The sequence below is a fragment of the Mastomys coucha genome, unplaced genomic scaffold (genome assembly GCF_008632895.1).
Source record: "Mastomys coucha isolate ucsf_1 unplaced genomic scaffold, UCSF_Mcou_1 pScaffold7, whole genome shotgun sequence".
Taxonomy (NCBI): domain Eukaryota; kingdom Metazoa; phylum Chordata; class Mammalia; order Rodentia; family Muridae; genus Mastomys; species Mastomys coucha.
The window spans coordinates 49,024,282-49,033,936 of NW_022196913.1; the positions used below are offsets into that span (position 1 = coordinate 49,024,282).

The 9,655-nt window shown below is 43.9% G+C and overlaps 1 long non-coding RNA gene across 1 annotated transcript in view; it reads right to left on the minus strand.

Annotated features, from left to right (window-relative positions):
• Positions 1–9,655, minus strand: part of LOC116082190 — a 34,015-nt gene that overhangs the window by 14,046 nt on the left and 10,314 nt on the right. Inside the window, exon 3 of the long non-coding RNA XR_004115204.1 lies at positions 5,238–5,295. This is a non-coding gene — a long non-coding RNA (uncharacterized LOC116082190). The remainder of the gene's footprint in view (positions 1–5,237; positions 5,296–9,655) is intronic.

The window sequence follows — 9,655 nt, forward strand, 5'->3', positions numbered from 1 at the left end:
CCTTGCCTCCTTAAAATTCTTAGACTCCTCACTCAGCTTGTCCAGGCCTTAGGATATTGTATTCTCTAGCTCTTCAGCTACCTGTTGATTAATTTCACTCCTACCCATCCAGTTCTGCAGGGACCTGGGAGGTGCATTCAGAGGTGTGATTCTCTGCTGTGGTCAGTTGCCTAAACCCTATACCCAGAGCCTCTGACTGGTTCAGTCACCATCCTATAGAGCTAAAATGTTGCTTTCCTTAGTGGCTTATAAAAAGACTATCTTCACAGGAACATTCATGACAGGGAATGCCTTGAGAGTTATTCTACTTGCTTGCAGGATGGTTGGCTTTTGTCAACGTAACAAAAACTTAGATATATCTGGGAAGAGCAAATCTGATTGAAAAAATGTCTCCATAAGATTGGCCCATAAGGCAAGTCTGTAGGGCATTTTCTTGATTAATAACTCAAGTGGGAGGGTTTAGCTCACTATTGGTGCCATCCCTGGTCAGGTGGTTCTGGACAGTACAGAAAAGCAGGCAGGACAAGCCACAGCAGGCAAGCCACTAAGCAATACTTCTCCATGACGTTTGTTTCTGTTCCTGCCTTGAGTTCCTGCTCTAACTTTCTTTGATGATGAACAGTGATGTGCAAGTGGAAATGAAATAAATCTTTCCCTCCCCATGCTACCTTTGATCATGGTGTTTATCATAGCAACAGAAACACAACTAAGACATAGAATGACACTAGTCCCCTGTTTTGTAAAGAAGGACAGGAGAGGAGAGAGGGTGTGCAGTTTCACTAAGCAACTTCTATAAATGAGAACCTGCACAAGGTACCCCATTGCTACATCTTCCTTACTCTTGGGAACAAACCTATAAAGGGAAGGACTGGGATAGGATCGCCCACACTTTTCCAGAAGGGAAAACTGCGATACAAAAGAGGTGACCTAGGATAGTGGTGAGCACGTTGCTGACCCACAGTGGAGCAGAGATGGTGAACATGGAGCCTCTTAGCTCGCTTCTTACAGACGTCCCTCCACTTGGCCACTCTTTTTATCAATTTCTTCATCTTTATGCTCTTGTATCAGCCTTTTTGGAGCATCTGAGGAAACACTTGACAGGGTACCTTTTTCTATAGCCATTGAATTTATGAAGAATTAATATCTTTCATATTTACAAAAAAACAGGAAAACTGGCTGACCTGTGAAAAATTAAAAATCCCTTCTATTTGCAGAATCGTAGAAATTACAAATGAGAGAGAGTCATCTCCTCAAAGTAAGCTACAATCTACCCCATGCAGAGCAGAAGTCTGGCTCCTCTCAAGATCTGTTCTGCAGCTGATCCAGATTAAGGAAAGGCTCAATGAGAAATTAAGCTTAGAGACTGTATTAGAGGTTACAAGTATCTCTTCTCCACACTTTTAACAATGGAACTCCTGTGCATATAAGACTGTACTTTCCAGTTTTCCCTTTGTCTTGGCCGTGACCCCATTGTAGCCAATAGACTGTGAGCAGAAGGCTCAATGCCACTTTCAAATCACTGCCCCATGGGGTGGAGGCAGGGGCTGGGGGTAAGGAGGGGAAACATGTCACCTCCTTCACACTCTTTCTTCTTCCTGCTTGCTGCATCTGCAGGGACTGACTGCCTTGGACCCATCCCAGCTTTCCTGACTTCTGGACTGTCACATAAGAGAGTGTGAAACTTCTATTCTCTCTCTCTATTCATGTATTCAGGGATTTTTCTGTTTTAATCCCCTAGCCTGTGCATTAACAAATACGGGGGCTCAGAGCTTTCTCTTTAAGAGGACTGCAGGTACAGTGGACACCTAAGCCATGAATTATTTAAGGATTTTGTTCAATCAGTGTTAACTAAATATCAGTTGACTTAATAAACAGTTAATATTTCTGAACATCTGCGCCATTCAAAGTGCCATACCTAGCATTGAGATGTATCACTCGGCCCTCAGACCATGAAGAACAGACACAAAGGAAAATGACACAACATTATTAATGACTGCACCGGTAGTCTCAGTAGTAATCACACAGACAGACTTTGTTCTTAACTTTCATCACTAACAATACCCTGGTCCAAGACACCTTCCAACTTGGGGCAAAATTTTATTATACTCAAATCTTTTCTCCCTATCAAGTTACTTCGTGTGTACTTCCAATTTTCCAGTTATGAAACGGTCCTGACGTGCCCATTAACATCATTAGCCCTTTAAGACTTAGGCTCCTCACAACTCCAACAGATATCCCTGAGTCTGTCTCTGGTCCCAGAATTTATGGAAGAGAGCTAAGCCACGCCCATGAAACAAATCATGTGTGCTTATCTTGGCCCTGAGTGTTTTGTGCTGAATGTCTTCTAGGAGCCGGGTGAGAGATATCTGAAAATCCTTGGCTGTTCTAGGAGATCCAGGCACAAAGACAAATCACCTAAACAAACTTAGGAAATGAATTGATAAATACAGATTGGTTCTAATTATATGGCTCTTCAGATTAGTCAATTGGCTCATTGTTGACTGAAGTGAAGCATAAAATCTATCTACAGGATTGGCTAACATTAAAGAAAACATACACGAAATGGAATTCTACCTATCACTTTGGATTAATTACACCACCAAGCTAGCTAAGTTTCAGGAGGGAGAAAACCCCAAAGTGTATGTGAACTTGAGAGTGGCCTCCACTTAGCTGTGAGGGAACCGTATAGAAGAGGGAGAAGAGAGGCCTTGTCCTTATGTTGACATTGCAGCATGCACACCCAGTACTAGTCTAACTTTGAAAGCGACTGTTGTTTGTTTGTTTGTTTGTTTGCTGAGGTGGAGTCTCCTGTAGCTCAGACTGGCTTCAAACTCTTTCCGTTGAAGCTAGCCTTCAACTGCTGGCCCTCCTGCCTCTTCCCCTTTAGTGCTGGGATTACAGGCATATGCCCCCACGGCTGGCAAAGATTAGTGGCATTTTCATGTGTAAAACTGGAATAGGTACAGGAGGTTTCCAATTCCTTGATAAAAGGCACTGCTTATCACACTACTCGCCTGACGAAGTAATCCGTATTACCTGTTAGCTTGCCTGACTATGCAGTACTTACTTCCTACCTGGTAACTCATACAGTAATTGAAGGTTGACGTTTGTTCCAGAGTGAAGACAGGAACCCAAGGCTGGGTATGCAGCTCAGTTGACAGAATGCTTCCCTAGCATGCAAGAAGTTCGATCCTTAGTAACACATAAACCAAGGGTCATATAGTACCTATCTGTAAATCTAGTGTCGGATAGTAGAAACAGGGGGACCAGAAGTTCAAGGTCACTCTTGGCTACGTCCACTGCCTACATGAGGCATTGTATCAAAAAAGAAAGATGGAGATGAAAGGAAGAAAAGGAAGGGAGACAGAGAAAGAAATTGAATGTCCTAGAGGGAAGGGTGAGTCTATGATACATAAAGATGATGTTTCCAGTTCAGAAGCCTCCTTCTCTTCAGGGCAGATTTCAGAAGTCAGCAAAGATACAACATGACACGGAGGGCATGTGTGGGAATACTTTGAAACCAGGGGTCCATGAGGATGTCAAGCCAGGAAAGAAAAACAATAATTCACCACACTCCCCTGTAAGGACAATGGAGAGAGCACTGCCTTATGGTTACATAAGGGTTAGTCTCCATTTAAGACAGGAGTGATTCTCAGTGGTCAAGGAGACCTGCAAGGAAAACCTGTGAAGGATAGATAACCAGAGAGCATTGCAGAGCAGGGGTAAATTGCATTAAAATTAGCGCATGATTTATATATACCTATAATCTGCCAAATAGCTATAGGCTTGGCCAGGATATTTCCATATGTTGTGGTAAATCACTTGGAAGGCCAACTGAGCATTTGTGGCATTTCAGAGATGCCAGCTTTGGCTAGGAGGTTGGCGGCTGCTGGGGGCAGGAACCTACCTTGTGTGAAGAGAGAAATGGAGTCTAACTCCAAGAGAACAGATGGCAAGACTGTGGGAGCCTCCCTATCGCCTCCCTTCTCCAGAGATGCATTGATATACCTGTGCTAGCAAACAGTCCAGACTGTCCCCTCTGCCCACGCAGCCAGCCTGCCTGGGTTGCCCCTTGGCTTTTCACTAACACATGAAGGATTGGGGCATCTGGTTTTTACCCGTTTCCCACTCACTGTTGCAAAGCAGTTTTGTCACAGTAGGAGCCTCCACCTATGGTGTAAGGGCCTTGCAGAATGAGGAATCCAAAGAGTTCCTACAAGATAGAAAAGAAGGAAAACATTCCTTCCCTGAGCCCCTGACATCTAGGCCACAGCTGGGTGCATAAGGAGACTGGGTCTGTGGTGTTTTGCTTGTCTGTGAGCAAGCTGAGGGTGCTAGAGTCTTTCCAGAGCCCACCCCCAAGGACACGGAAGCACAGAAAACTTAAGAACGGAGGAGCATGGTAAATGGTTTTCATCTGAGTCACTGCCATCATCCCCTTGGGCTCATCCAGTATCCCCATCATTGCCCAATCATGTCCTTAAAAGATGACAGCACCGTGCCTACAACCTGAAAACCAGCAGGAGCAGAGCTGCAATAGGACCCGCCCTGGTGACCAGATGGCTCCTCTTCAGTCTGTGCTTCCCCAGGTGGCTCTGTAAGCTCAGAAGTACCAGCAGGGAAATACCTCGTGGCTGGAAAGTCACCAACTGGCCCTGGCCATCTGACTGTACAAGACTGTAAGAGAGTGTGTCCTTGTTTCTCTGGACATCCAAAAAGCTCAGCTGGCCATTTTTCTTTGCTCAATTCCCTCCTTTGACCACCAGGACAGTGAGAAATCTGAAAACCTGTGGTCAGCCCAAGACAAAACAGAAAAGAAAGAAGCCACCTCAAGATGTTTTCCCCAGCAAGCCGCCTGGAGAGCCTGGCCTTTACTTTCACATATGCTGGAGGTGTGGTATCCAAAGAAAACCTTTTGAACTGGTTTTTTTGGAATCTCCAAAAAGACCCTGCACATCAAAGGGGACCTGATCCCTCCCTCACTGTGCATGGCAGGCATTTTTAAGCATTTTGCATGAATCAACCACCTTCTGAAAAAGAAAGGAAACACAAAGCACATGGCCAGCCCATGGCCACAGCAGCAGCAGCCCCCAGCACATGCAGCACACATGGCTTTGCCTGGCTCCGTAGATTCAAATGCGACCGCAGCTACAAGAACCTTTCTCTCTACTCCCCCAAGGCCAGGATACAATGGAGCCAGTTGTTGGAAATATCCCATACGCTTCATATAGACCTACCTCATAGGAGTCTGTGCAAACTCTGATTCCAGTCATAAGGGGATCCCTGCTGGGCCACCTAAAAAAAAAAAAAAAAAAAAAAAAAAAAAAAAAAAAAAAAAAAGTCAGGTTGAGATGCAGTCTGGGCTGAACAGAGAGGCCTGTGTGAGCCGTTGGCACTGGGCCCAGAAAGCCACACTCCTGAGCAACAGTGTTGCTGGCTTCTGCAGAGGATTCCAGACGCTGAAAAGATGGAGGCTTCAGACTTTGGACATCTACTTTCATGGATTTGTTTGGTTCCCTACAAGTGGCTATGGTGATGGGCAGAGCATTCGCTACCCTGCTGAAAGCCACCAATGTCGCCATGGAGCCTAGACATCGAGGAGATTGTCTCTGCCTGGCCAATACGGAGGAAGACATCTCTGGGCCCTTCCTGAGCATCCACCCACTCTGCTGCTGTGAGGATGGAAGGAAGCAATCGGAGGGCAGAGAAGAAGGGACCTGAGCCATGTGTTCCTCTCTGGCTCTCACTAATGACCTCCCCAAAGGGCAGAGAGAAGAAGAAAATAACAGACCTGAGGTTTTCCTGGAGATAAATGGAACTATTTTTAAAGGAGATGCTTTTTAAAAAGACGCCATCCTCTCTGATAACAAAGTTCTAGGTTCAGGAAAAGAAAAGGGGCTTAAAACTTGTGAATACAACTCAATCGGTTAAGTATTAATTAGCAGTTCAAAACTGCCCACATTCTGGGTTTCTAATTAATAGGCGCAATTTCTGTTGAGTTCTACTTCAGCGAGAGCTATATAAAACCAGTGAGTGGGTGACATCATTCCATTCAAAAAAAGAACAAGAAGGAACGAGAGGAATGCTGAATTAGGAACAGAAAATGCAAATGATCCATCTCTCTTCTATACCTGCATAAATAAACATCGCTACCCACACCTCCTCCTGGAGCTTGTCAGTACATGACCATCAACACCCTCCTGGAGCTTGTCGTCAGTACATGACCAATCAACACCCTCAGCCAGTTTGATACCTTGATTTCCTGAATCATAGGCCAAATGGTATGGATCCTAGTCAGACCATCCACAAATACTGGGAAATCAAGAAAAGAGGGTATCTGTGGGGCGGAAACATAGAGCTATAACATTTCCAAAGCCCTGAGTTACACCCCTCCCCCCCGCCCCCCAGCATAAACGAGATGTTGGGCTGACACACAGACCCTGAAGAATACTGTATGGGATACACAGTTATTTATCTCTGTCCCTGAAAATGAGGAGAAGGCTTCAAAGCACTTTAATCAAAAAAAGACCAGGAAAAAAAAAAAGAGCCAGAACCAGATTGGAGGAGAGAAAGCATTTTTGGAAGCTCTAGAACCAGTGGAAGACACAAGAAATCTTTCAGAACATACCATGAGAGGCTTAGCACATGCTCAGTTGGCCAATCTAGACAACCAATCTTCTTCCAATACCCAAGGGTGGTCACATCAGATGTCAACCTGCGAATCTGTGAACAACACACCTTGGAACATCCATAGAGAGATCACCCTGCTCTCTCCTTCCAGTTAGACAGTTTTCTTAAGGCCCTGGTTGCAGGAAATATTAAAAAAGAAATCACCCCACAATCTCTTCTGGCCCACCGGTACTGGCTAGCAACATCATTATGTCCCAGCAGGCTCCAGCTATTTTCTCCCAGCTAGCAAGATCATCTCGCTTACAAGTAACACCCCACACACCCCACAATCAGTCATCTAGCACCTAGTTACCTGGTAGAAATATGACTCTTAAGGCTTAATTATGCAATCAGGTTTATATATCAATAAGATCAGAATTTACAAGATGCCAATACAATAATTTCAGAGCCAAATGATAAAGACAATGTTTAAACCCAATTATTCTAACCTTGTGAAAACCTTAACTACTTGTAGCTGTTTAAAATCATGGGGGGTCTGGATTGTCCTCCTTTTCATCCATCTCCATGATGATTTTCTCCGCTACTCTTCTGCTCTCTGACCTTTCTCACTCCTAAACTTCTAGCTCCACCTCTCTATTCATGTCCAATCACAGGCCTGTTACTACCCTAATGTGACTGGACAGAGAAAATGCAACATTTCACCCTTTCTGTTTAATTTAAAACAAAAACAAAACAAAACAAAACTTTCTCTCAAAATATAAACTGAACACAACTATTACATATATTGTAAATTATCTGGTATAAGATAGATCTAACACCCAGACCAACATTTTGTCAATAAATTTGAACATTATCTTCTATCCTAACTTAAAAGAAAAAACTTTGCACCTGGCTATGTCTTGGCTTTAGGTTGGATGCCATCTGAAAGCCACCCTCTCAGGGTAAAAAGTCTGGGCTGGTCAGGGGACTATGGAGTTCTTCAACCCCATCAGAAACCCAAAAATGGCTGATAATAATTGAGAATATATAGGAAGCCTAACACAGCTTCCAAAAATTTAGCCAACTGATAGAGACTGCTGAATGCCTAGTCTTTACTTTAAAATGTTGGAGCATTGGTCCTCAGCCTTCTGGTACATGGACATCTGACAGACAAGAGAAACAGGAATATTAAGGACTCGCCCACTCTGTCTCGGCAGATTTAAGCTGTCCTAAGCCTGTAAGTGTGTCCTTTCTTTGGACAGCATTGTCTGTAGATGAAGAGGCAATTCTTGCCTGGTGGCTGTTTCATCACAACTGGAGTAACTCAAGATGCTCGATTTCTTCTTTGATTCTAAGACTGGAGGCTGTCAGGAGCAGACTAGTCTCAACAAGTAAATAAATAGTCACATCCTGTGGATTTCTGATGCTTTTGAAAACCAACTACCTATGTAAAGTAATCTGGATTGTTAACTATTTTCAGCTATTTTTAGTTAACATCTTTCTATTCCTGTCCAGTCACAGGCCTGTCACTGCCCTAATGTGATTGGACAGAGAAAATGCTCCCCTGAGAAGCCAAACCATCCTTTCTAAGCCATTATCATATCAGTCCATCTACCCTGGATCCAGTGAATCCATTTCTATGTGGCATGCACTGGAATATCCATGTTAAGAGTTGGCCTGCCTGCCAACACACACACACACACACACACACACACACACACACACACACACACAAAGAAAAAAACCCAGGTTTGATGGTTATAGCTTAAACAAAAGAACCTTCATGATCAACCTGATCTCCTACCCAACCTGTCTGTGAAGAAATCTATTCTACTGTCTCATTTTATCATTTGTCTAGAAAATGGATTGAATAAACAATGTCCATGAAACAATACAGAAAACTGTCTGTAAGACCTCAACCTGAGGTAAATGGTTCTGTCAGAATGATGAGGAATTCTTGACATAAAAAAAAAAAAAAGCCAAGTTCCAGCCATCCCCATGAAGTGGGTGCCAGACAAATATATTACCTTGGCAACTAATAAACCCCCTCTAGTTCCAAAACAGCGTGGCTACCAGGCCAGCCTAGGGTAGGAAGAGGTAAGGGATTCATAAGCTCCTATCTCCCTAAGAGCCTGTCCTTCAGTTCCAGTCACGAACTGCCGAATGAGGTTTTGGTCAGTGGAAAAGGTGTATATGTTGGTGGGTCCCATAAATTCCATCATCCAGCAACATCTTAGCTTGTATAAATGTATGGCATGGTGCCAACAGCACACAGCCTAACAGCACCCTGTCCAGAATGCCACCCCTAAACCTTCACTGCATGGTTCATTCTTGATCCCAGAGGTAGTTCTGCACTGTAAAGCCAGCTACATCATAAAATTAGCAGGTACCAAATCATCAATCACAGAGAAAATGCAGGGTTGGGTTTCTGTGAGCCTCTGATTATAACGTTTTTGCCAATCAATACAAAAATCTCAGTTTGTATGTTTAAAGCTAGCTTCACTTAGGAGTGAGCATACATCAGTGTTGATTTCTCAGCTCTGACGCTTCGGAAGCTTTTGCCTGAAGCTTCAACACACCAACTCTCTCCTTTAGACACACTGTAGACTTCTTGTGCCTCAAATCCCATGACAGCATATCAGCCCTGTGACCGGAACACTTTAAACAGCAAAACTGCCTAACAAAAGCACACACACATACACACACATAAAATAAAAGGACATGGTACTAAATAGATAACAAAAAAACCCTCCCATTTGCGGGAGGAGAATTAAGAGCGTCACTTTGTTCCACTTAACCTGAGAACATGCTTGTCCGGTAGTTCAAATTGCCCTGAGCTCTGTGCATGTCCACACATGAATGTGAAGGCACCGGCAGTGCTGATCCATGGGCTGTAAATAAAACTTAGGAAACAGCAAATCCATAAATATACAGTCTCAAATGTAGGTGTGCATGCAGGCTGAGGTGCGATCCTCTCCTGTAACACAGCAGTTCTTTAAAGAATCCAGACCAAACCGAGTGTGATGCTACACACCCGTCACCCAAG